Raw genomic sequence first — 27148 nt, 5'->3', positions numbered from 1 at the left:
TCCCTAATCAATTCATTCTTCCACTTATCCAAGCAGCTTTTCTGAACTCAAACTTCTCATGGGTCTTCCTCCACCCCCACCTTCTCAGCTGAGAACCTTGCCTCATAATTTACTGAAAAAAAATGAGATCATTCTCCAAGAGCTTCCTCTTCTCCCTTTCTCCTCATCTCATATCATTCAGTGTCCTCTGCTACAAACTCTTACTTCCCTCACATCTTCTATGCAGAGATGAACCTTCCTGCCAAGGCAGAACCTTCTACATGCTCAAGTCATCCCATTCTATCCTGTTCTCTCCAGCATATCATCCCTGCTCTCTCACTAATCTTCTGTCTCTCCCTGTCTGCTAGCTGCTTACCTTCTACCTATAAACATGCTCATGTCTCTCCCACCCTCAAAAAACCCTCACTTCATCCATCCATCCCCACTAGCTATCATATCATACATCTCTCTCTTCCCTTTCACAGCTAAATTTGAGAAGCCCATCTACAATAAGTGACACCACTGCTCTTAACTCTGCTTCTGACCTCAACATTCAACTGTACCCAGTACCTATTGATTGATTAATTTAAAGGCTTTTTCCCAGTCCTCATTCTTCTTGACTTTTCTGCAGTCTCTGACACTATTGGTCATCCTCTTCTTGACACTCTCTCTGTAGGTTTTTGGAACATTACTCTCTACTGGTTCTCCTCTTACCTGTCAGACCATTCCTCAGTTTCCTTTTTCAGACCTTCATACAAGTCACTCTTGCCAACCCTAGATCTCCCCCAAGGCTCTGTCCTGGGCCTTCTTTGTTCCTTTATACTATTGTATTGTATTCTCCTTTCACTCAACATCAGCTCATATAGGTCCTTCCAGGCCTCTCTGAAGTCTTCCTGTTCATCATTGCTTATAGCACAATAGTATTCCATTATATTCACATATCACAACTTGTTCAGCCACTCCCCAAATTGATGGACATCCCCTTGATTTCCAGTTCTTGGCCAAAACTTTTTTTTAAATGAAAATGAAGAGTTTCAATGAGTTCTGAACTTATTTGTTAAAAATTTATTTGTCAAATTTGTAGCCCCCATAGATTATCATCTCTTTGTAGATGAGTCTCAGATCTATGAGTCCAGGCTTAACCTGTCTCCTAACCATAAGTCTCATAATCCCAACTGCCTATTGGACCTTCCAAACTCTATAGACCAAAGACATTTTAAACTCATATCCAAAACTGAATGTGTTATTCTTTCAGGGCACCACCATTCTCCCAGTTACCCAGACTCATAACCCTAGTGCCATCCAAAATTCCTCATTCTCTCTTACCTCTCATATCCAATCAGTTGCCAAGTCTTGTCAGTTCTGCTTTTGTAACATCTTTCATATATGTCCCTCCTCACCTCTGACATGTACTAACAAGGTTCAGGTCCTCATCATTTCACTTGTGGGCTATTATAATTGCCTGCTGGCTGATCTTCCCATCTCAAGTTTTTCCCTATTCCAGTCTGTCTTCTATTCAGCTTTCAAATTGATCTTCCTAAAAGGCAGGTTTGACCATGTTTCCATCTTACTCAATAAACTCTAGTGGCTCCCTATTGCCTCCAGAATCAAATACAAAATCATCTGTTGGCTACTAAAGCCCTTCTTGACTTATCCCCTTCCCAACCTTTTAGGCTTTGTAGTTTCATATAAGGGTGAGGTTCATTTGATGTCCCAACCTTTATTTTCTTCCTCCACTTTTACATACCTTTCTCACATACCCCAATTATGAGAAATGACTAACTCCACTTTCTTCTTTCTCCTTCCTGCACTAATGTATTCTTTTTAACCTTCCTTCTTCATCCCATATGAAAACCCTCAAGATAGAACCAATTTATCCCAGGTTGTCAGTTTTTCTTATTATATACTATATAACTCTTTCAGTATCTTCATCATTAAGGTTCTAAAGGAAAACTTGTTCCTTTTCCCCCACCATGACACCAGCAAACAGGAATAGTTTTGTTCCTTCTTTGACTGTTATTATACCATTAATTTATTTCCTAATTTTATTGTTATTCCTAGCATTTTTAGAAGTAGGTCAAATTACAGTAGGGAGAAGGATATTTTTTAAATGTCAGTTTAATATTTTGTAATACAGTGCCTTAAAGATCCTCCAAGTTCATTTTATTTCTGCACTTAGTTTTAATGGCAATCATAGCCACAAAAGAGAACTCATAAAGATAAAGAGATATCAATAGAAGAAGTGCCTCACTGGCTGCAATTTTTAAATTGTGATCCTTATTTTTCAATTTCATTTTTTGCAAAAGCTTTTTTGAAATTCAGCTAATAAGTTTTCATCTTTTCTGATATTAGTTGATTTGAAAACCAGTCAAAAGGTGTTGCATTTTTAACAAATTTAACAAATAAATTTTTAAAAAAATAAGTTCAGAGCTCATTGAAACTCTTCATTTTCATTTTTAAAAAAAGGGTTTGGCCAAGAACTGGAAATCGAGGGGATACCCATCTATTTGGAGAATGGCTGAACAAGTTGTGATATGTGACTGTAATAGAATACTGTTGTGCTATAAGAAATGACGAACATGAAGACTTCAGAGAGACCTGGAAGGACCTGTATGAACTGATTCTGAGTGAAAGGAGAAGAACCAGGAGAATTTTGTACACAGCAACAACCACAGTGTGCGAGGAATTTTTCTGGTAGACTTAGCCCTTCACAGCAATGCAAGGAGCCAAAAAAATTCCCAATGGACTCGAGGCAAAATGCCTTCCACATTCAGAGAAAGAACTATGGAATTGGATCACAGAATGGAGAAGGCCTTTTTCTCTTGTGTTATATTTTGTTTTGTTTTGTTTTCATGGTTTCTCCCACACATTTAAATTCTTCTATGTGACATGACTAAGGTGAAAATATATTTAACAAGAATGTATGTGTAGAACCTACATAAGATTGCAAGCCATCTTGGGGAGGGGGGTGGAAAGGAGGGAGAGGAAAAAAATCTAAGATATATGGAAGTGATTGTAGAAAATTGAAAACAAATAAATTAATTTTTTTAAAAATAAAAGTAGAAAAATTTTTTTAAAAATAAAATGAAATAACAAATACAAGAAGTGAAGAAAAAAGGTTTGAAAATACTCTTTCCAAGTTTGGGAAGCATACAGAAAAGAGACTTCTCACTGTTGACACACATGATATGTTGGGCAGCAAAAGAACAGAATAATGAAAACATTTTCAAAAATTCACTTTCAAAGCTCTCTCCGCAGCATGAGTTTCTTTGCAAAGCAGATATTTTTCTACTAATGGAGTATCTTGAAGAGACAGATTAAGTAAGTTTATTTTCTCAAAATTATTCAGTAAGTAGCCTACTGCTGATAGTCACTTGTCAATACAGGACAGATCAGTGAATTTGAAACATTTGGTTTGCTTTTGGTTTTGTTTTCCAAAAGAAAATTTCTTGACTCATCTTTAAAGGCAAAAGGCATCTTTTAAGCATTTTGTCGTGATTTCTTGTCAGATCTGATTAGATCATAATTATTTTTGTCCCATATTATGACTGATGAAGAGCTCATGTAAGGATAAGGGAATTTTCAGCTCTACCATTTTTCTTGTCCCTTTGTGCTCATAATACTTATGTTATTTTCAACCTGTGGGGCTTTTGGTTTGGGTTTGGGTTTTTTGCAGAAATTTTTTAAACTTACTCATGTTTTAAGCTTTACTTATGCAAAAGTGAATTTAGTTAAAACTCTTTAATATAATCCATAAATCCACTTAACTGGGCACATATAAATGGCCATACATAGACTACTGAAAGTAGATGAATGAATGAGGGCATCATTGTTCAACACTGTTGTGGAATTTCTTCCATTCCCTCAAAATGCCTGCAATACCTTACATAACACCTGACTCTCTACCATTCAGGCCAAGTTATGGAACCAGTGTTGATCCTTATATTAAGTATTAGCAAACCGTAATCCCTTTCCTTTTTTGATTAACAATTGAACCTAACCTAATGGTTGATAAAGGCAAAAATATAAATCACCTAGGAAAGAATACCCTATTTGACAAGAATTGATGAGGAAACTAAAAAAAAGAATCTGACAAATTTGGCTTATACTAACATCTTATACCATATTCTAGAATAGTTCAAAATATATGTGACTTTAACAGGAAATATCATGGCATTAAAAAATTAGAAAAGAAGCAAGTAACATGTCTTTCACAGCTGTCAACATGAGATAAATTCTTACCAAATAAAGGCTAGAGGAGATAGACAAAAATAGATAATTTTGATTACAAGAAATTAAAAGACTTTTACACAAACCAAAAAAATGAAACCAGGATAAGAAGGAAAACAGGAAAAGATCTTTGCATCCAACATTTCTGATGAGGATCTGATATTCAAGCTATATAGACAAACTAGCAGAAATATATGACCAAAAGCATCCCCCAGTGGATAAGTGGCTAAAGGACATGAACAAACAGATCCGAAAAAGGATTGTGAACTATTAACAACTACATAAAACAATGCCCCAAGTCACTAATAATAGAAATACACATCAAAACAACCTAGGGGTTTCAATTTACACCAAGCAGAATTGCCAAAGATGACAAAAGATGGGAAAAGTCATTGTTGGTTAGAGCTGTGAATCAGTCTACTCAATCTGAAAAGCAATTTGAAATTATTTTAACAAACTGATTAAAATGTTTACACACTGACTCAGAGATCTCACTACTGCTAAGCAAGGAGATAGATGGTAAATAAGAAAATGAATGAATGAATTAGTGAATCTCCACATACACAAAAATATGTACAGCATCTTCTTTTGTGGTAGCAAAGAACTAGAAATAAAGTAGGCACCTACCAACTGGACACTGTCTAAATAAACTGTACTATAGGAAAGCAAATGAATATTGCTATTCTATAAGAAATTATGAATATGGAGAAACGTGAAAAGACTCATATGAACTGATGAAAAGTGAAGTAAATAGAACCAGGAAAACATTATATATAATAATTACAACAAAATAAATGGACAATCAAAACTGAATCCTGTGAAATTACAAGAAGAGATGTGAAAAAACACCTCCCTCCTCTTCCTTGAAGAGATGGGAAGAGGAGAGGGGCAAATTATGGAATATTGCATGCTTATCAGACTTTTTCCATGTGTTGCTTAATCTTGCTGAACTATTTCTTCTTCCTTTTTAAAAAAACTCTTTAATATAAGGAAAGCTCTATGGGATGGAGAGAGGATGGAGGAAGAATACAGTGGAAAATTAAGGTGATGTGAAAACAAAAGAAATTAATTAAGTTTATTTTTACACATCACAAAATAATGAAACATTCAATCTCATTGTTCTCACTCTAAGCAATGGACTCTCACTAATCATATTTAAAGTTACAATAAAAAAGGTTTTTGTATTAATGATAAATAATTTTTTAAAAATATTTTAAAATTATTTTTATTTCATCCTATTTCAGTTTCTATTTTTGTTTCTGTTTTATATAGTAACGAGTTTCTGGGATATCCAGTTTGGAATGTCCAAGAGGCAACTGGTGATATGAGATTCACGTGTCTAGAGATGACAAACCTATGAAAGCTCTCTATGAAACTGGTTCAGCTAGTATGGCCCGACCCCTACGTTGTGTATTTGCTAAGGTTTGGCATGACCTGGAGGTCAGATATTGCCCCACTCTGCTGCCAATTGTTTTCTGTGACATAATTAGAATTATGTTTCCTATCTCTCTGCCCCTCATTCCTTGTGCCTTCAATTTAGAAAATACCCTAATTTCAGTTGTCTTTATTACCTTGTTGCTTTCTCCTAGGGATGATGCCTCCTACCAGAAGTGCAGTACATAAATCGCCTGACTTGGAGTCAGAAAGATCTGAGTTCAAATTTAACCTCAAACACTTAGTTGAGCTCGGCAACTCACTTAACTTCTGTATGCCTTGGTTTCTTCAGTTGTAAAATGGGAATATTAATAGTACTTCCAGGATTATTGTACTGCCTTTCAAAGTTATTTGATATATTTTTATATATTAGATGGGTATAATGCCTCACAAAATTATCCTATATATTTTATATGCTAGACTGATATAATGCCTCACAAAGTTATTAGATAAGAATAATTAAAAGGGATAATATATGGAGACTGCTTTGTAACTGTGATGCTCCATGTAAATACCAACCATTACTATCTCTCTGATTGACCAACAATAAGTCCCAGGCTAAGCCCCACATGGTCGTTGTTTGGGCCCTGCTTGGCTCAGAATGAAGGTAACAATTGTTTCTGCTTTGGTCAGAAACCCTGAGGGTCTTCCTCAACCAGATCTATATTTTTTTTGCCTAGGTAAAGAGTCCATTCACTGCTTCATTTCCTACAGTCTTAATCATTGAATGGGTATTGCTTCAATCAAACTGCGACCTGTTAAAGGCCTTAGCTTAAAAAGGCTAGGGTCTGCCACTGCATCCTGGGTCATCTCCAGTTATCCTGACCTATGTCTGGCCACTGGACCCAGATGGCTCTGGAGAAGAGAATGAGGCTGGTGACTTTGCACAGTCTTGCATGTCATGGCATCACCTCCCTGATGTTTTGGTCCTCTTTAAGGACGAAGGACAAACAACAGGAAGCTATTTCTAGCTATTTACATCATGACAAGGATGTTTCTTAGGATGGCTTCAACCTCAGGAGTCTGGCCTGTACCAAGAGGGAAGGACAGAGGGGCCTGAGTCCTGTGGTTTATAGGGAGTCTACAACATGAGTACTTTTCCAGGGGAAGAGAGAACAACATTGGCCTGAAGCCCCAGGCACCCTGTCTAATGGCCTGGCAACTTGGAAATGCACCCTGCATGCTTTGGGAACGATGTCCTCTCTCTCCACCTCAACCATCACCATCCCATATGCCCTGAGGGAGTCAGGAAACCCAAAGACTCTAATCAGTCAATTTCTTCTGAGAAATGAGGAGTGTAATTCATTTTCTCCTCACCCTGACCTCTTAAAATTTCTCCTTTTCCTTCAAAGCTACTTCAAGCAATACCTTCTTCATCAGGGGTTCTTAATCTACAATCCATGAATTTGATTTCAGAAGGTCTGTGAACTTAGAGCAAAATGGATAGAGTGCTAGGCCTGGAGTCAGGAAGACCTGAGTTCAAATATGACCTCAAACTCTTTGTGATCCTGGGAAAGTCACTGAATAGTGGCTTCAATTTCTTCAACTATAAAATGGGGATGTGGGCAGCTGGTGGTACAGTGGATAGAGCACTGTGCCTCGAGTCCAGAAGACCTGAGTTCAAATCTGACCTCAGACACTTCTTGTGTGACCCTGAACAAGTCACTTAGCCTGGTTGCCTCAGTTTCCTCATCAGTAAAATGAGCTGGAGAAGGAAATGGCAAATCACTCCAGTATCTTTGCCAAGAAATGGGGTCACAAAGACAGACATGACTGAACATAGGTAAACAACAACACATGGGGATATTAACAATACCTACTCTGCAGGTTGTTGTGAGGATCAAATGAGACAGCACTTGTAAAAGTCCTAAGTAAGTACAATGGCTGGCAAAAATAAATAGCCTTTGTGAAGGGGAGGGGGACTGGAAATTACATCTTCATTTTCACTAACTTCTAACTGCACTATAGCATTTCTGTAAATTATATTCTAGCAGCTAGCTGGCTTACTAGATAGAACATTAGCTTTGGAGTCAGGAAGACCTGGGTTCAAATCCAGCCTCAGACCCTGGGCAAGTCATTTAACCTCTGTTTGCCTTAATCTATTGAAGAAGGAAATGGCAAACCACTCCAATATTTTTGCCAAGAAAATTCCATGGACAGTATGAACCAATGGAGTCACAAAAAATCTGACACAACCAACCAATAAGAAATGATTTTTAAAAAAAGAATTATTCTGAAAAGGAACGCATAGGCTTCACCAGATGGTCAAAGAGATCCAGGACAAAAAAAAGGGGGGGAAGGAGAGAAGGGGACTAAGAATTCTGGTCTACATGAAGCTTTTTCTGATAACCCCAGCTACTCAGTATCTCTCTCAAAATTACCTTGCATTGTATTTATTTTGTAGATGAGGCATCTAGGTGGCAAAGTGAATAAAGTCCTGGCCATAAAGTGAGGAAGACTTGAGTCCAAATCCTACCTCTGATACCTACTTCTTATGTGACCTTGGGCAAGTCCCTTAAGCTCTAGCCTGCCTCAGTTTCCACATCTATAAAATAAGAATAATAGTAGCATCTACTTCCCAGGATTATTGTGAGGATTAAATGAGGTCATGTAGGTTAAGTACTTTGTAAATCTTAAAGGGCTATAAAAATGTAAATTATCATCATCATCATCATCATTACATCTTGGGTAACAGCCTTCTCCTGAAGACTTTCAGAACTGTATTTCTCACCAGCTTCAGAGAAGTTGTCACAAGACTTAGACAGGAGGGCAGGCTTGTAGGGAGTTTTTGAGGATCTTGAGGAAAGAGAGAGGTCATGTGGGTTAGCAGCATGATGGTAACAATATCTATATTTCCTTTCTTCAAACCTAAGCCCCCATGGGAGGTGACCTCTGAATGGACAAGCCAAAAGATCTTTCTATGACTGTCTTGTGGTAGGGTTATAGAGTGTGTGGTATGTTGTGTGGTTGGGGACATTCACTCTGGAAGCTGGAGTGCTGAGGGGAAAAAATAGCTGTCCTATACCCTGTTTTTTTTCAGTAGGTACAACCGGTGTCAGTTTCTAATTGTGTCCCTTCATTCTGTTAAACATTGCATTTAATGAGTCTATAAATCTTTCTCGTAAAGACCTGTGGCTGTCCCTGGACTTACATTTCCTGGTGTCTCTTTGTTTGAGACCTGAGAGAGTGAGAAAGCTCCAGGAGCCACAGGAGAGAAGGTGACCTTTTCTAGTGCAGGGCTGAGATCTCCACACCCCCCACCCCAGTCTCTGGTTAGAGAGTTTTCACCCCTAACATCATCTTAAGACATTCATAAGTTTCATAACTGCACTTTCTAGGACAAAACTACTTTGAACTTAGCCCTTTAAAAATCTGTTTCATTAGAAATGAGCCTAGTATGTGTGTGTATAAAATTACATATATAATTAACATATTATATATGATTACCTATAATAATATAATGCAAAACTTAGAATATAAAACATATGTATGTATGCGTGTGTGTGTGTGAATGCTGAATCTCTCATCAGGGCATAAGCCCCTTTTGGTTCAGGACTTGTTTCACTTTTCTTTTTATCCCCAGCTCTTAACAAAGTGCTTCACACATACAAGGCACTTTTAAAATGCTTGTTTATTGATTGAATGAATTGTCATTGATATCCTCCAAGTCTGGAGTGGATAAGTGGGCATTTTCAGTCAAGATGACCACCCAGGAAAGCCCAGACAGCTGAAGCGAACAGAGAGGGGAGAAAGTAGGGCAAACCCGGAGTTTGTGTAGGTGATGTCACTGAATTCTCTTTCTGTCTCAGTCTCTCTCTCTCTCTCTCTCTCTCTCTCTGTGTCTTTCTGCCTCTCTGCCTCTCTGTCTCTCTCTCTGTTTCTGTCTGTCTCTCTCTGTTTCTGTCTGTCTCTCTCTCTGTTTCTCTCTCTCTCTCTCTCTCTCTCTGTCTCTGTTTCTATCTCTGTGTTTCTGTCTCTCTGTCTCTGTGTGTGTTTCTGTCTCTGTGTCTCTGTCTCTGTCTTTCTGTGTGTGTGTTTCTCTCTCGTTCTGTCTGTGTGTGTCTCTCTCTGTCTCTGTCTCTGTTTCTGTCTCTGTGTGTATGTTTCTGTCTCTCTCTCTGTATCTGTCTGTGTGTGTTGGTCTCTCTATGTCTCTCTGTTTCTGTCTTTCTGTCTCTCTCTCTCTGCCTCCTTCTCCCTCTACTTCCCCGTCTCCCCCATGAATTCATTCTCCCCTTCCCCAGAAACAGGGGATGTGAGTAGGGCAGAAGACAGGCTATGGGCCACAGGTGCTTCCAGTAATGTGTCCCAGTATTGAACCAAATACCCACACGTGCTCCCTGATTGCCTTTTGGCTGGAAAACAGAATCCATTTGGCAAAGCAGAGACACTAAGCTGAGTAATCCTGCGGCCCCTTAGCCCTGCGTCAGCATTCCCAGCATTGTCGTGGCTCCTGAGTGACTGCCAGAAGTCCAGGGCCCAGCCCTCAGAGCAGCCCTGGGCACTTAACCCTACAAAAGACACTGGGGGAGGGAGGAGTGGGAGAGGAAAGGAATCAATAAATCATCAGCCACTGTACCTGGTAAGGCTAAGATACAAATAATTCAAAAGCATCTTCTCCAATTTGGGACCAAAGTGCTGAACTCATCAGAAAATTACCCCCTCTGGACTTTCTTTTGTTATGTAACCACCTCTCGATTATCCACATAGTGCTCATCCAACAGGGACAGCTAGATAGTGCTGTGGATGGAGTACTGGGCCCAGAGCGAGGTAGACGTCTTCCTGAGTTCAAATCCCGGTCTCAGACACTTACCAGCTATGTGACCCTGGACAAGTCCCTTAACCCAATTTACCTCAGTTACCTCATCCAGAAAATGAGCTGGAAGAAAAAAATTGGCAAACCATTCCAGGATCTCTTCAAGAAAACCCTGAAAAGGGGTCACATCGTCAGATTAGACTACAATGACTGAACGACAACAAAGTTCGTCCAATAGCAGCATATCTGTGCCAAGCTTCCTTTCCTCCCTCTCAGGATGCTTTCCCAAGACACCAATTTACTAATCCCTAAATGGATGTGGTTTACAATTGGCCTTAATGGAAAAGTAACTGCATTAGGGGTCAGGAACCCTGGGTTCTAATCCTGGATCTGCTACTACTCCCTATCTCTGCAGCCCAAGACAAGTCACTTTACTCCAGGCCTCAGTGTCCTAATCTGTCAAATGAAAGAGGCCAGAGAAGACGATCTCTAAGGTCCCTTCCAGCTTTAAAATTCTATGCTTTCTACCTGTCCATCACTCACTAAGGCAACATGTCACACTTGCTAGAGTGCTGGCCCTTAAGTCAAAAAGATCTGAGTTCAAAACCTGCTTCTGATCCTTGTTAGCTGTGTCCCTGATTCTCTCTGTACCTCAGTATCCTCATCTGAAAAATGAGGATACCTGTGAGTATCAATTACCTGTTGGTACTTGCTTCCCAGGGTTGTCTTGAAGCTCTAATGAAGCAATATATGCAAATTGCTTTGCTTAAAAATGTTTCATGACTATCAGTTAATATTTTTCCCTAGCCCTGGGGTCCTGTGAACACTTGGCTAAATGACTAAACTCCAAACTCAGGACTTGGGATGCAGAGATAAAAGAAGAGTCATCATTCAGAGGCACTTGATTCATATCAGGAAGAGAGAACCACTGGATATTCATCCTGTGGTTTGAAAGATTCAACTCTATAGAAGCTTCTAAACCCAAGAAAAGAAGAGCTTTAAGAAGCCCAAAGATAGGGAATGAATAACTTGGGGACCTCTTCCTTTCTTCTCCTTATAGACAGTCCTATCTTGAGCCTGACTCAGAGCCAGACATTTACCCCTTCCTGGAACATGATCGTGATTCTAGTCAGTTCTTGTTTCCAGCGCTGGATGTGCGCTGGATGTGTCTGCACTTTTCCAAACAAGAATTAGCTTGTTTGGATAGATTTAGGGGTCTTTAACTGATTGACTGGTTCACAGTGGAAAGTCTGGAGTGTCCAAGTGACCAGCTCACGTCCCAGATCTACCACTTACTAGCTGTTTCACTGAGCCCAAGTCTCTTCATTTCCCTGACCCTCAGTTTCCTTATCTGTAACATGTGGCTAACAGCTACACTGTTTACCTGAAAGTATCACTCTGAGGATTGCGTAAGATAATGGATGTGAAAGCACTTTGAAAAAAGGACAAGCTACTTTAAAATGCATGATTATTGCTGATGTTGAAATTATTGTTACATGCTCTTTCTACCAACTTACTCTGTCCACAATGTTCCTCAAGAAAGTGATGTCTCAGCAATGCGAGGATCTAGGACGACTCCAAAAGACTCATGATGGAAAATGCTATCCACATTCAGAGAAGAACTTTGGAGTCTGAGTGCAGATGGAAGCAGACTATTTGCTCTTCTTTTGTTTTGTTATTTGTTTTGTTTCTCCTTTCTCGTGGTTCCTCCCATTAGTTTTAATTCTTATTTTCATCATGACTAATGTGAAAATATGTTTAATATGAATGTATAAGTAGAACCTACATCAGATTGCACTCCATCTTGAGGATGGGGGAGAAAACTTAAAACTCAAAATCTTATGGAAGTAAATGCTGAAAACTAAAAATAAATTAATTATAAAAAAAGAGGGTGCTGCATGATCAACCAAAAGTAGGGTAGTAGAAATAAACTTCTTTCTGTTTGTTTCTTTATGTCCAATGATAAAAATAAATATCTTCCCTAAGAGGGCTGCTTTGAGGATGGGGATGTGGGGAGGACATGGAACCCAAGACACTTGGAAAGGGCAGAAAGTATGTGAAGAGAAAGGAAAAGAGAGCTCAAAGGCAAATGAGCAATAGTTTAATCCCATATCTATCTATCCCATATCCCAATGTCCACCATGTCCCTGCCCTTCCAGACTTGGAACTGTACATTTCAATGGACCAAAGGCCATGCTACATCTAACTCTCTCAGTTCTGGACCTCTGATCTGGGAATGAGCTTGTCTGGCAAGAGAGTGAGAACAGACTTAACTACCCAGCTACATCTAGATGATCCCAGAGCACGTTTCCTAATTATTCACAATACCATTTGGACTATACCTTACTTTCTACTTCTTGCCCTAGGAAGAGTGATCAGTCACATAAATCCAAAGCTGTTGTGGAGTTGTTTCAGTTGTGTCCAACTCTTCATGACTCCATTTGGGATTTTCTTGGCAAAGAAACCAAAGTGGTTTGCTATTTCTTTCTCCGGTTCATTTTATAGATGAGGAAACTGAAACAAACAAGGTTAAGTGACTTACCCATGGTCACATAGCTGATAAGTGTCTATCGAGTTTGAACTCAGGTCTCCCTGACTCTAGGCCCAGCGCTCTATCCACTGTGCCACCTAGCTGCTCAAATCCAAAAAGAGGTACAATTTCAATTGGTCTACTTTGTAATTCTAGGCATTTTATTTTAGTCACTTACAAGCATAGTCTTCACAAGACTGCCCCAGGCCATGACACAAGTTTGTTTAAGAAGCCCTTTCTCAAGACTGTAAGTTACAGAGTACGTGTTGTTTCCCTGGATAGAATGTAAGATGCTCAAGAACAAGAACTGTCTGATTTTTTTCATGTTGTATTCTTGGCACCTAGCATGATGTTATTAGTTTGTCCTTCGTTTTCAAAGAGGATCAATGACATCATGGGGTATTGTCTTGACTTCTGTGTGAACTGGATTTAAGTGAGGCAGAGTTGCACTGTCATCAGCCTCATTCTTTCTTCCAGTCTTTAAAGTCCAATGGCAGAACAAAAGTCAAGACAGCTGGCAATGGCCCCAGGAAGCAGGGGAAGACCTTGGTGTCTTCCATGCCTGACCAATCTCTAAACACTCCACAGCAACTGCTTCAGCCGCTGTCATGGGCATTGAAACAAATTGTTCTCATCCACCCAGTCTGCCATACTAACACAGTGATTCACTTAATAAATGCTTGTTGATTCATTGGAATGAGCTGTCTTAAGAGTAGTGGGACTGCCCCTCCTTTTCGATTTTCAAAGAATGGATGACTGCTCATTTGATATATTGTAGATATGGGTATTGTCAGGTGTGGCCTCTGAGATCTCACCCAAATTTGGTGATTCTGTGAAAATGAAGGGGTTTATCTAGATTATAATCTCTCAGGTCCCTACCAGGTCTAGTATTCTTTTATTCACACAGTAAGTTAGAGAGATATACAGGTAAAGTGAAAATGGCATTGATTTAAGAGTCAGAAGACTTGGTTTTCTGCCTAAATGCTGCCACTCATGACTATGTGACCTTGGGTGAATGCCTTAATTTCAGTTTTCTCATCTGTGAAAGGGGGATAAAACTTCTTGTACTATTTTCCTCACAGGGCTGGAATGCTCATGTAAATGCTCACGTAATTAGGAGTTGTTTTCTGTTTCTCTTATTATCCCACAGAGCTACTCAAGGTGCTTAATAAGTTTCTATTAATCCATAGAGCAGAATAAAGCGTCTCGTCAGGGTACACCAACCATAGCTCTATAATCCCAGGCCACTGAACCGTGTAGCTGCTCCCTCCTTCAACAGAAAAAGCACCAAAACATGATTATTGCATTATACTGAACCTTGAAATTGCTAAGCACTTTACATACTGTATTTCCTTGGATCCTTGCAGTGACCCAGTGAAGTCAGTAATGCAAACATACTGTGTATTAATACTTGTAAGCTCCTTGAGGGAGATCTTAATGGACCTTTGTCTCTGTAGCTTCTCAACCTAGAGCTCTGAATACAGTGGGAACTCAGTAAGTGAATTAAATGACCATTTTATAGATGAATATACTGAGACTTGCAGACTATGAGACTTGCAGACAAAGTGACCTGGCCTAGCTCTTGTCCTCTGACTCGTGACTACTGATTTCAGAATCAGTGTTCTTTCTACTAGGTCATGCTTAATTAACCCCATTCCTTCCTGCACTCTAACCATCTAGCTTTTATTTAGCACTTGCTAGGTGCCAAACATTGTACAAAAAGTGTGGAGGATACAAAGACAAAAACCAAAAAACAGCTCCTTCCAAAAAGTGTTCACCTGGGGGACAGGGGTTCCAGTTGGGGGGGAAATGCTAGATAGATAGAAAGATAGATAGATAGATAGATAGATAGATAGATAGATAGATAGACAGACAGACAGATAGACACACATATGTGCGCATACATACATATGTACATCTATCATCTATCTATATCTATACATACATATATACATATATATGTGTGTGTATGTGTATAAACACACATATATGTATACAGAGAAGTAAATATATCCATCCCCTTCACAATGTAAATCAGCAACCAGATCAAAAATGAAAAACATGTCCAAGGACAGAAGTAAGAAACAGAAAAAGGCCAAGTGAAAGCACCAAACTGGGGAAACATCTGGCGTTAACCGCTCTGGGTTCTCTTTTCTTTTTTTTTTTTTTTGACCCAGGATATCCCCCATTGCATTTTTTCTCTGGGTGTTTTGCTTAAATAAACACAAAAAAAAAATCCTCACCCAGTCCATATGAGAAAGGAACTCAGCTTCCCATTTAGACCTACTTCTAGATTCACTGAGACTGAGACAAAAGACTGCCTGGAGATCACTTAACCTATTTCATCCTCAGTTTCCATATTTATAAAATGGGGATAATAATAGCTATTGCACAGAATTGTTGTGAGGCTTAAATGAGAGGACATACGATAAGTGCTTTGTAAACTTAAAGTGCTACATAAATGCTAGCTCGTGTTATCATCATCATCTCATCAAAATCTTTAACAGATTAAAAAAAAAAAAAAGAAAGAAACAACATAGGCTCAGAGAAGTGAAGTCACTTGCCCAGGGTCACACAGTTAGTAACAAAGCCAGATTTAGAATCAAGCTCTTCTGACTTCCTAGTATCGTTATTATTTGCATCATTCCACACTGTCTCCCTTCTCAGATGGCATTTACCCAATTTGCCTTTGAAGTCAGAGAACTAGAAAGTCATGTTTCACTAAGTTTAGTGCCCATAGCCAGGAAGGTGTCTAGGCAGAAACACATGTAGATGATGTTCAGTGGGGGACCTTGGTGAGTTGGGGGACATGACGGTTGTCTCCAAGTGAAGAGCTTACATGTGAAGAATTTGTTTATATTGGTTTCAGACAGCCAGTCCGTGTCAGATATTGGCTCCATATTTTCTAACTATTAGCACGTCAACAAGTGGAATGGAGAGTCTGGGAAGATAAGTAACTCAAGAACTTGGCTCATCTCTCTCCCTTCCTCCCTCCTCCTCCTCTTCCTCCTTCTTCTTTCACTCTGTCTCCCTATCTCTGTCTCTGTCCCTGTTTTTGCCTCTCTCTCAATCTTTCTGTCTCTTTCTTTCATTCTCTGTCTGTCTCTGTCAGTCTCTTTGTCTCTGTCTCTGTCTCTCTCTGTCTCTCTCAATTTCCCTTTTACTCTAATTATTTATATGTATTATGGTGGTATGCCTACAGGAGATCACAAATTCCTTGAGGACAGGGTCTCTTTTATTTTTCCCTTTGTATATCCAAATTCTAGTCTAGTACCTGACATATAGCAAATGCTCCCATAAGCATTTGTTTTTATTGACTATTGCAGTGGGGAACTCCTGTTCAGGCTGAACTTCAACTAAATCACTTTTGAAGAACCAGCCAACTGTGAGTCTATGATTCTATAATGTTATGCTGCAAAATGTCCCCTATTTCTTACAGAGATCACCAATCCTGGTCATATAGAATGCACAAACCACCCTGAGGTTGGTACAGGCCAAGTTCGGATCATGCATATCCCCCTACCCCAGGCCTGCAGAACATACAGCCCAGGGGCTACTTGCAGCTCACCAAAGGATTTCAGGGGGCCAGCAAAAAATGTAGACTTGCCATTTGTGCACTTTCCTCTTTGTCATGTGACCCATAGCAACCAACCATGGTCAGTCTGTCTCTAGTTTAACCTACTTGCACCCCAAAGAAGTTTAGCCATTTTAATTTTGGCCCCTACCTACCGCCAAGTTGTACAGGTCTGCCCTACACCTTAATCAACAGCACGGTGTTCTTCTGACCTTCCACTCCCATCCAGAGAACACAGATGAAGCAAACCAAGGCTGAGGAAATGGCCAAAGGTCCTCATTGTGAGCTGGACTCATAGAAGTCTCACTTGGGGAGGAGAAGTGAGTCTCGGCCATTGACCATACTATGTGTCAGAAGGAATGGAAACTCATTCCTGTGTTAAACAGGAGAAAAATAGTAAATCTGTTGGTGTCAACCATAGGGAACTTGCCTCTGCTTACAGCTGTTCAGTTTGGGGAAGCAAAGTGGCCACATTCCAACAGCTGTTACCCTAACAAAGAGAAACCAGTGGAGCAACTGAACTGCCAATAACTGCTCCACCAATGTGTACATTGTTGGGGGGCATCAGTCATTCAACAAACACTTATTAAGCACTTACTAGGTGCCAGACCCTGTGCTAAATAAACACTGGAGGGGCAGCTAGGTGAATAGAGTACTGGCCCTGAAGTCAGGAGGATCTAAATTCAAATCCAGCCTCAGACACTTGACACTTACTAGCTGTGTGACCTTGGGCAAGTCACTTAACTCTTCACAAACTCCACCTTCCAGTCAAACTGGACTAGTAGCTGTTCCCCAAACTCAACTCTCCATTCTCACACTTATGCATTCCTACAAGGTGATTGCCTCACCTTTCCCCTCCCAAAATAAAAATAAAAAAACAAACACTGGCAATACACATGCAGTCCCTCTTTGTAGAACCATGGACTTAAGAGGCTCATGGTTAAATCTAAAGCAATTGGCTTCTGGTTCCCTTCTGACCTTCCCTCCTTTGTATTGTATTGTATTTAAAGAGACCTATTCAGTGAATGGGTGTATCTCACTCAAAGTGAGAATGTGATAACACCTTAACTTAAAATGGCCAGGGTCTCCCATTGCATCCTGGGACATCTCCAGTCACCCTGATGAATATCAGGCCACTGGACCCAGATGACCCTAGAGGACAAAGTGAGGCTGCTGACTTTGCACAGCCCTCCCTCACTCAAATCAAAGTCAATTGCAAGTCATGTCATTATCTTGATGTCATGGTCCTTTACAAGAATGAAGGACAAGCACAACCTGTATTGTTCTCTCCCTCATAACAAACACTCACTATGAAGGTAACAAAAATCAGCTTATCTTTATCTGAAGATAAAACCCTTTATAAAAGCGCTGACAGCAAATAAACAAGGTTTAATTGAACCAGACATTTCAAGAGCCCCTGTATATTTGAAATGCATGGAGGGCCTGGGCCCTGTGGCCTCCAGAGCTGAGCACAATCCCACAACAGTCACAACCCATCCCAAAAACACAAAGGTGTTTGTAATGTGAAGAGGTGAACTAGTGCAGGCAGTTGTAGGCAGAGATCTCCATCTCAGGCTGGCTACAGGCCCAGCTACTGCTTCACAATCAGTCACTTGCCTCTGCTCATCTACCATGAGATTGGGCCCCAGTAGTACTGGTTTCCACGGGATGTAGTCCTGAAGGAGCACCAGGAGCACATTAACCAAGACACATTAGGTACCACCAGCCTGCCAGGATATTGATGGTGCTAGATGTGCAGCCCAAGGCCTGGCCCTTTGCTGCATGAAACCAAGACCTGCCAGGTCTGCCTCTTTAAAAGAACATGCTAGAAATAATGAGTACAGCATTATTCCAGCCTGAAACACTAGTTGTAAGCAGTTGGCTTTCACAATTCACATGGATGAATCAGATGGGAGAGAATTAAATGAGATCCCTCATTTCTTTATTTAAAAAAATGCAACCTGAAGATGTTGTAGATTTCAATGTAATTGCTTCTTTACCTGAAATAGGAAAACCTTTGGTACCTTTTGATAATCTAATGAACAGTAGATTTGCTATGGTATCAGAAGAAAAGCCACCAAATATTAATGAAATCCCTAACTACACAAAGATATTGATGTGTTCCTTAGGTAAATAGAGGCTAAAGGTAAGCCTAAAGCAGGTTCCATGAAGAAACAGTCGTGCATGACAAACAGCACGAGGACTATCCTGGTGGACTGGTTAGTGAGAAGTGGCAGAGGAATATTCAACCACATGCTGGCAAATGTTTAACAACTGACTCTCTAAAAATGTACACGTGGATTTTTTATTCTTTTGGGTCTGTGTCTTTTTTCACAACATGAGTAATATAGAAAATGTTTTGCATAACTGTACATGTATAACCTAATATCAAATTGTTTACCACCTCAAGGAAGGGGGAGATGAGGGAAGAAAGGAAAAAATTTTAAACTCATTTTTTTTAATTAATGTTAAAAAATTGTCTTCACGTGTAATGGGGAGGCAGGGGGAGGGAATGAAACATTTTTAAAGCCAATAAAGAAAACTGGACAATGTTAAAAATGATAATAAGAATGATAAAGTTCTGTTACTAAGATCTGAAAAGAATGTACACATGACACACTTTAAAGTTTAATCTTCATTGTTAACATTTCCCCCTTCAGTTTCTTAAGTCTAAACAGTCAACAAAACAATAAATGAAATTCTGATATATAGATTTTGCCCATTTCCAAGATAGAAATGCTCACAGTGAAAATCGAACCATCAGTTCTCACAGGTTCTAGCATGCACCTGAATGAGACCCTACACTTGGCGGTGAACTACGCTGAAAGATGTCTCTCATCTATATCAGTATTGGGGAGGTAGAGGCAAGGAAACTTCAGTTTATTGGGACTACAGGCATGCTACTGGCCTAGAAATTTGAAGAGATCTACCAACCAGAAGGAACAGAGTTTGTATATGTCAGGCCTTCATGCTGAAAGGACTTGATTTTGGTCTAGTAGCACCAACACTAAATCAGCCACTCACTCTATACTTCCTACACTGAGAGAAGACAAATCCAAAAGTTGACAGTTTAGCAGTGTCTCTGGGGATGGTAAGCTTAATTGACACTGACCCATACCCAAAATATTTACAAGCCATTATTACAAAAATGACTTTTTATAAAGCACTCTCACATTAACTCATAATTCTCTAGTACTCATAATACACAATCACTGTGAAATGCTGGCCTGAGTCATTCATTCAAAAATCGTATATTCCTTGGAATTTCTTAAGCCATCTCTCATGACCCTCCACTAGACCCACCTCAGAGCATCACTACATGAGAAACAATCTATATGAGAACATAAAGCTGTCAAATATCAGGATTTATCTTCCATCTGAGATGCTGACTGTGTCATAGAGATCGAGATTTATTCTTTTAAAAGTTGTATGTCCAATGGAACACAACACATGTTATATAGTTTTTATCTCAAACCCAAGCTTCTCAATCACTTCAGGCAGCACAAGTTATTAGCAATTACAGACCGTTAAAAACATTTTGATTTATTTTAATGATTTTAAATCTTTTTTGTATGGACAATTCTTCTAGATATAGCCAAAAACTTAAGTAGGTTTATTAAGCAGAGTATAAACCAGGTAAATACCTTAAGATAAGGCTGAATAAAAGTGATTTGGTGAAATTGAAACAAAAAATTTAAAAAGCTGTAAATACCCAAGAGTAACAATGCCAATTGGCCATGCAGCAATAAGCTAGAGAAGAAAGAGTAGGGAGTGTTCTGGTGTGTTTCTGAAAGTCACGATCAAGATATTGAAATGCAAGATAAATTAGGAGGTGCACTAAGTGAAAATGAACAAGTCTCAGGATTCCGAAAGAGCATGCAGGTGCAACTGCTAAGCAAATCCTAGCAAGTGGAGGAAGGGGAGGCTAACATCATCCTAGTTTTTCAGAAGGAAGGAATATTTACTTAAATTCGTTCATTTGGGGTATAAAATATATGTGGGTAGGGATGAGGAAGAGAAGGGAGTAGGAAGGATAGAACAGGAGATCATCTGATAGGCTTGTGCCACAGAGTGGGGAAAACTGAGCAGAAAGGATGCACCCCTCAAATTTGAACTCAGTCCAGCCAAGGACATATTTCCTCACAAAGATCTGTACTATGCGTTTACCTAGCCCTTCAAGAGACCACATACATTTTCTAAACCTATTTTAAACTACATTCCACCACTTTCCTCCATTAGTGAGAATTAAAAATTGACTCTAGACCGTAAACGATACATGAGCAGATCCAAAATAACCCAGTTGTGTTAGTTCTGAGATGCAGGGGTTAATCCCTCCAAACCCCTGTGGACACCACTCTTTAGATAGATAGATTGTCCAATTACAAGACGTGCTTTGGGAATTGACCCAGGAAGAGACCCCCCAGCTGGGTAGTCTCATTAAGCTGTCAGTTGTCTTGGCCTTGCTTTTTTGTTTCAGAACCCAGTATGTGTGGCTTAGCTCCCAGAGGATGTGCCTGGAGCTGTTAACAGATCCCCAGAGATGTGTGAAAGCAATGTGCCTAGGGAACAGCTTGTGCTGGACAGGTCATGGAATGGCCCTGAGATATTCTGATAGCCCCAAATGCTGTTGGGAAATCCTGGGCTAGTGGCCAAGCCCTCATTTCATCTGCCCTGGAGGAGGATGCTCATGCCTTCTAAAGGGAACTTGATTAGATAACCCCTGGGGTTCTTTTCAGCTCTCAGATTCCATTGCTTTTTCTTTACACCCACTTATCCCAAAATAGCACATCCTCAAGGCCTGTCTGAGATGGCCTTGTAGCTCCAATTCCTCCTGAGGGCAAGGGATTAGATCTGGGAATTTGGAGCCTTGTGAAGTCAGGACCTTTCTAGATTTAAAAAAAAAAAACAATAAAACAATACAATTTTGTAAAAATATTATGAAAATCTCCCAGACACTATAATCAAGATGTGTGTAGGGGGAAGGAAATCTATCCCTGGCTCGACTCCCTCTCCAAAGATTAGGCAAATTAGCCAAAATCAAATAATAAAGCATGTAATTGAACCATGCTAACAAAGCAACTAATAGGAAAACCTATAATATAAAATTGTTCTTTGCCCATCATAAACTAAAATCACAAAATGAAACAATCGTTTCCTTCCACTCTCTCCCCCTATGGAGGTCTGGTGTCAATGACGAAAAAGGAACATGTAGTGGGAGAAAGAGTGCGGGGATGGAGGGAAAAGAAGGAACAGAAGAAAAAAGTGATTTGAAGACCCTGAAGAAAGGGCTACTTTGAGTTGTTGAAACAGGCCTCCTCAGTTGTCATTAATACCAGCTCCATCCCTGATGTTACCAGTCATAGCCACCTCTGCCTCCTGAATCATCAGTCTTTTAGGAAGGCACTATTGCCATTCACTGCCTCTGACACTGCTGATCCAGTTTGGCGTCTTTTTGATGTCCCCAGAAGGTCTTTCTATCACTTCTGCTTTGGGTACGTGTTCTTTCAGCTTCAGACTTAACTATTTCTAGGTAAAGGCTCACAATAAAAATTTAATAATCAGTTCTCAAAAGTCCAAAGGACAGCACACACCTGGATACAAGGATAATTAAAAAATGTTTCCCACTCTCCAGGCATTTGTAATCCAGCAAATAGGATATGATATGCACACACAAATATGAGATATGCTATAACAAAAAAGTTTAATTACCATAGTGCACAATAGGAAGAACAGCTTAAGATGACTGTGTTCTGTGCTTATGTAGAGCAAAGTATATTTGAAGCAGGCATAAAGAAGGAATTTCTGCCAACAGGGAATCAGGGAAGACTTCCTGAAAGAGGCAGCATTTGAGTTGAGCCATGAAGGACTAGTTGAACTTCAAAAGGCAAATATGGAGGTGGGAGAAAACATTGTCAGCATCAGGAAAGGCCTTGACAAAAACACAACTAGAGGAAGGCATTGGATATATAACAACAGCAAGCAGTCCAGTTTGGCTAATGTATAACTGATGTGGAGAAGAGTATTAGGAGGAAAGAAGAGTGACACCAGATTGTAGTGGGCCTTTATGCCAAGCTAAGAAGTTTGAAAGATCCAATAAATAACTGAGCTATTAAAGAGTTTTGAGTAGAAACGTAACATGACCAGATCAATATAAACAGAAGACTGATCTGGCATCAGTATGAAGGACTGTAAGGTATAGGCTGGATTTATAACCCTGAGTTCTGGATTCTGATTCTATACCACCACTCACTACCTATGTGGCCTTCATCAAGTAACTTAAGCTCTCTACACCTCAGTTTCCCTAATTGTAAAATGAGGATGTTGTCCTAGATGATCTCAGAGTTTCTTTCTGATTCTAAATCTATGGTACTGTTGCTAGAAATGAGACAGTAGAGGCATCAGAACCTGTTGGGCTATTGCAGTGATAAAGGTAATGAATGAGGGATTGTTCTAATGGGACAAGAAGATGTTGATATGCAGATGATGGATGCAAGAATTCCCTAAAGATTGTGTGGGGTGGGAATAAAGAAGAGGGAAGGGTCAAAGAGGATCTCAAGGTTTAAACTATATTAACACATATGACGCAACCAGTGATCCAGGTTTGGCTCGTGGACAATGTGTCCAAAATGAAAACGAATTTTTAAAAAGTGAATATTGAGATAATAAAGTTGGGGGTAAAGATTTGTAGTAAGAATTTCTTTTTCTTTTTTATGCCTCTAAGTTTATAGGAGTTTCAGAGCTCTGGCCCTGGAATCAGGAAGACCTGAGTTTAAATCCAGCTTTAGATAATTACTAGCCTGGGCAAGTCATTTAATCTCTGCCTCAGATTCCTCAACTGTAAAATGGGGATAATAGAAGCACCTTCCTCTGAAAGAATCAAATGGGACAATGTTTGCAAAGCTCTTAGCATGTTGCCTGGCACATAGGAGATACTTAATAAATGCTTATTTCTTTCCTTCTTTCCTTCTATAACTGATCCTAATCAGAGTGAAGCAGAAGTAAAAGAATTTCGGTCACTAGGTGGCAACCCTGGCATTATCCGTCTGGGAGCAGAGGGTGTGGCGACAAGAGGAAGTGTTCTTGGAGGGCTGCTGCAGCAGATGCACAGGACTGACAAGAGAAAGTCACTTGGAGACAGAAGAGATGAAAGAAGCTGAGTTCAGCAATAAAGGCTCACATGCACTTAAAACCTTTCAGTGGTTTCACAAAAATCCCTAAAGCCAAACCAACTCAGCTTGCAAAAGGCTGTGGGGAGCGTTCGCCTGAGTCCTTAGCTTGTGACAAACATCTTCTGCAGCTCTGGACAGATGACTTTGCCAAGGCCCTCTCTTGCTTGAAGCGAACAAATGTGTTCTTTTAAAATGTTTTAAAATGTTCCACACTATTCCCTTTCACTGACCTCTTGTGAATTGACCTTTGTATGTGTAAGAATCCCAGATCGTGGCTCCGTTGTTCATTATAAAATAAATCACTTAACACTCATGAAGATTCTTTTAGATATACTTAAAATGAAAATTAAATGCTTCAAAGTGGGGGAAAAAAGCATCTTGGTTTCCTATCATATTCCTAGGGATTGTGTAATTCTGGGCAAAATACTTAATCTCTCCTTTAAGTCATCTTAACCCTTTCTATTGAAGCTTCTGAGGCCCACTTAGGTTTAGCGACCTTGCCTAAGGTCACACAGAAGAGAATGTAAAGCCAGGATTTTGGATAGCATACTCTCTCCACTATCTCATGATGTTTCTTCTTGCTTACAGTCCAGGAAGGTTGGTTGTATTTGTCCTTTGTTTTCAAAGAGGACCATGACATCAGGGAAATGATGACATGACTTGCAGTTGACTTTGATTTGAGTGAGGGAGGGCTGGGCAAGATCACCAGCCTCACTTTCTCCTCCAGAGCCATCTGGATGCAGTGGCCAGATATTCATCAGGATGACTGGAAATGGCCCAGGATGCAATGGGAGCCCCTGGCCCTTTTAGGCTAAGGCCTTTTCAGGTACTCATTAGATAGAGTGAGTTAACCGCATTGATCCCTTTAATTAGAAAAAAAAAGAAAAAAAAAAGCAACCTGGGAGGGGAAGACCCTCAGGGTTGCTTATTCCAAAGAGAAACAGTAACCATTGACATTTACTCTAAGCAAGGAGGGCACAAAACAGGAAGGAAGGAAGGAAGGAAGGAAGGAAGGAAGGAAGGAAGGAAGGAAGGAAGGAAGGAAGAAATCTATCCAGTAAACCCCAAGTTAACTGGCAGCTTCTGGCCATTAAAATTGGAGAGGGAGAAGGAAAGGGAGAGGACAGGCTGAGTTACCAACTAACTGGGTCATCCAGGAAGGTAGCGTCACTGTCAAATCATCATCACATGCAAAGGAAACGGTTCTAAATTATCAGGGGTTTGAGACTAGCCACCTCTTAGCCTTATTTTACTCAGGCCAATGGTGAAAAAAATGGCTTCTCTGCCTCCTTTTTCTTCTTCTCACCATCATGCCCACAGAACAGAGCACCAGAGGGCAGCAGAATGGGAATATTCCCTGTCACAGGTGAAGGAACTCCTTTTATTGACAGAGAGGTCTAAACTGCCCACTGTTCTGGCTTATGAGATAGATGGAACTGGTTCCGGCTGCCTTCCTCTCCAGGTCAACAACGTTCACAGTAGCATTGAATCGAAACCTTCAAACAGGGTTGAAAGCGAAGCACATCTCCCCCCAACTGCAATGGAGCCACTTTGAGCATTTTTTATGTGTGTATGATTTCACTGGTATAAGGAACTTCCAGGAAGCAACCTTCTCTTACCCGTGCAGACTCATCACTGTTATGCAGTTTCTAGTGCCTTCAAGGAGTTATGTGACTTGCTCAGGGGAACAAAGCAGTCTGTGTCAGAATTGGGCATTGTACCCAGGTTTTCCTGACTCCTCCCTCGGTGGAAGTGGCCTGTCTGCCATTGAAGGACTTCCTCTCCCCATAAACTGGTTTTGTTCCACTGTATTTTATTATCTGCTCATTCTGCTTTAGTTTACTTGTTTTCTTTAATTCTTAGTCAAGCATTTTAGCAGGGACCCTATAGCAACTGAAATAAGTGAGGAAGAGTTTGCTGAAATGCCAGCCAGGGATACCTGTCAGAGGTCCTAACCATTTAGGAGTAAATAGGGATAATATAGGGAGAGAGACAGGAAAAGATGCCCTCTGGGGCATATTCCTAGGAAAAGTTATAAAATTAGAGGTATCTCTAGTAACCCAAGGGTATTTCTTCACACAGACAAATGAGGCTGGACTATACAGTCAGGAAAGAAATAAGCATTTTTAAGCACGTACTATGGGTCAAGCACTGTGCCAAACACTTTCCAATTACCTTATTTGGTCCTCACAACAGCCCTGGAGGCAGGTGCTATTATTATCCCCATTTTACAGTCGAAGAAACTAAGACAGAGGTTAAATGACTTGCTCGGGGTCACAAAGCTAGTAAGAGTCTGTTACTGAATTTGCACTCAGGCTTTCTGATTTCAGGCCCTCAGTTATATCCACCGGGTTGCTCAGTTGCCTCATCACCTCAAAGGATTCATGTAAATGAGAAGAAAACAGACAAGTGAACAGTGACTATCCCCTTCCCACAACAATAGAAGCATCGATGGAAGCTAGCCCTCCTGCTGTAAAGCTCCTTTGCCCAGTGCCCACCACCAGACTCCCCTTTCCCAGGAATGAGAAGATTGAAGGAAGCTTGCTGGTAAAATCCAGAGAGACAGCACTAGCCTCAGTCGACTCACAGCATCACTTTTTTCCCCATGTCTAATGCACTCTGGGAGTCAGCTCTGCAAGCAGCACGAGCCAGGACTACAGACTGATGCCCACTGAACAGGCCCCACACATCACAATGACCCCACTGGAGCAGAAGACACTGCAGTTCCTTCAGTTACAGTGCCTGCCCCTCCAGGCTCTAGCCGGCCTTTCCTCTTTCCTCACTCCTTTCCATTACCACTCTGTAGAGGCTGTTTCACACAAATGCACCAGGAACCTTATACACCCTGGTGAAAGTACCAGTGCAATTACCACTCAACTCAACTGCTTCCTACACTATGGGAGCAGCCCATAGGAATCTCCCATGAAGTGTGGGACAATCCCACAAAATCCCCTTCACCTCATCTCTGCAGGTACCCTCTGTACTTTCTATTCCATCTTCCAGACATATTGACACTAGCCTCAGTTAGAGGTGACCTCCCTCTGGTTCAGGTCTGTGCCCCCCAAATCCCAAAGCCCTCAGGCCTTCAGGGTACATTCTAGCAAATTTTTTTCTCTTCATGGACCCTGTCTTTAAACAGCCACAGCACCATCCCCATCTGCTAAATACATTGCTTTTCCCTGTTTTCCTTGGTTCTCAGTCAGTGGAATAAAGGTTTTCCATCTTGAATTAAATTGGAACCATTAGGGAGAATCATAGAAGCTGATGGAAGGCATCCCAAGGAATCATCTAATACATCTGTCTGCTGCCATGTAGAACAGTCATCAGCCTACCTGAGAATGAAAGCTTTCTGGGAGGGGAAAGCAAAGAGAAATGAACAGATGGTCTCTGAAACTAGTCACCTGAAGGAGACAATATAAGCACAAGCAGATACTAATATGCTATAATGCAAGCTATGGGAGGCAATATGGAATAAG

General features: G+C 40.4%; 1 protein-coding gene and 1 pseudogene across 1 annotated transcript in view; one reads left to right on the top strand and one right to left on the bottom strand.

Moving 5' to 3' along the window:
* Positions 1 to 27148, bottom strand: part of SMIM35 (small integral membrane protein 35) — a 55975-nt gene that overhangs the window by 14120 nt on the left and 14707 nt on the right. The window lies entirely within an intron of this gene.
* Positions 18560 to 19842, top strand: LOC140503219 (cyclin-A2-like; annotated as a pseudogene).

This window comes from Notamacropus eugenii, chromosome 5, assembly GCF_028372415.1.
Source record: "Notamacropus eugenii isolate mMacEug1 chromosome 5, mMacEug1.pri_v2, whole genome shotgun sequence".
Lineage (NCBI taxonomy): Eukaryota > Metazoa > Chordata > Mammalia > Diprotodontia > Macropodidae > Notamacropus > Notamacropus eugenii.
This window is presented reverse-complemented; position numbering and strand designations above follow the sequence as displayed.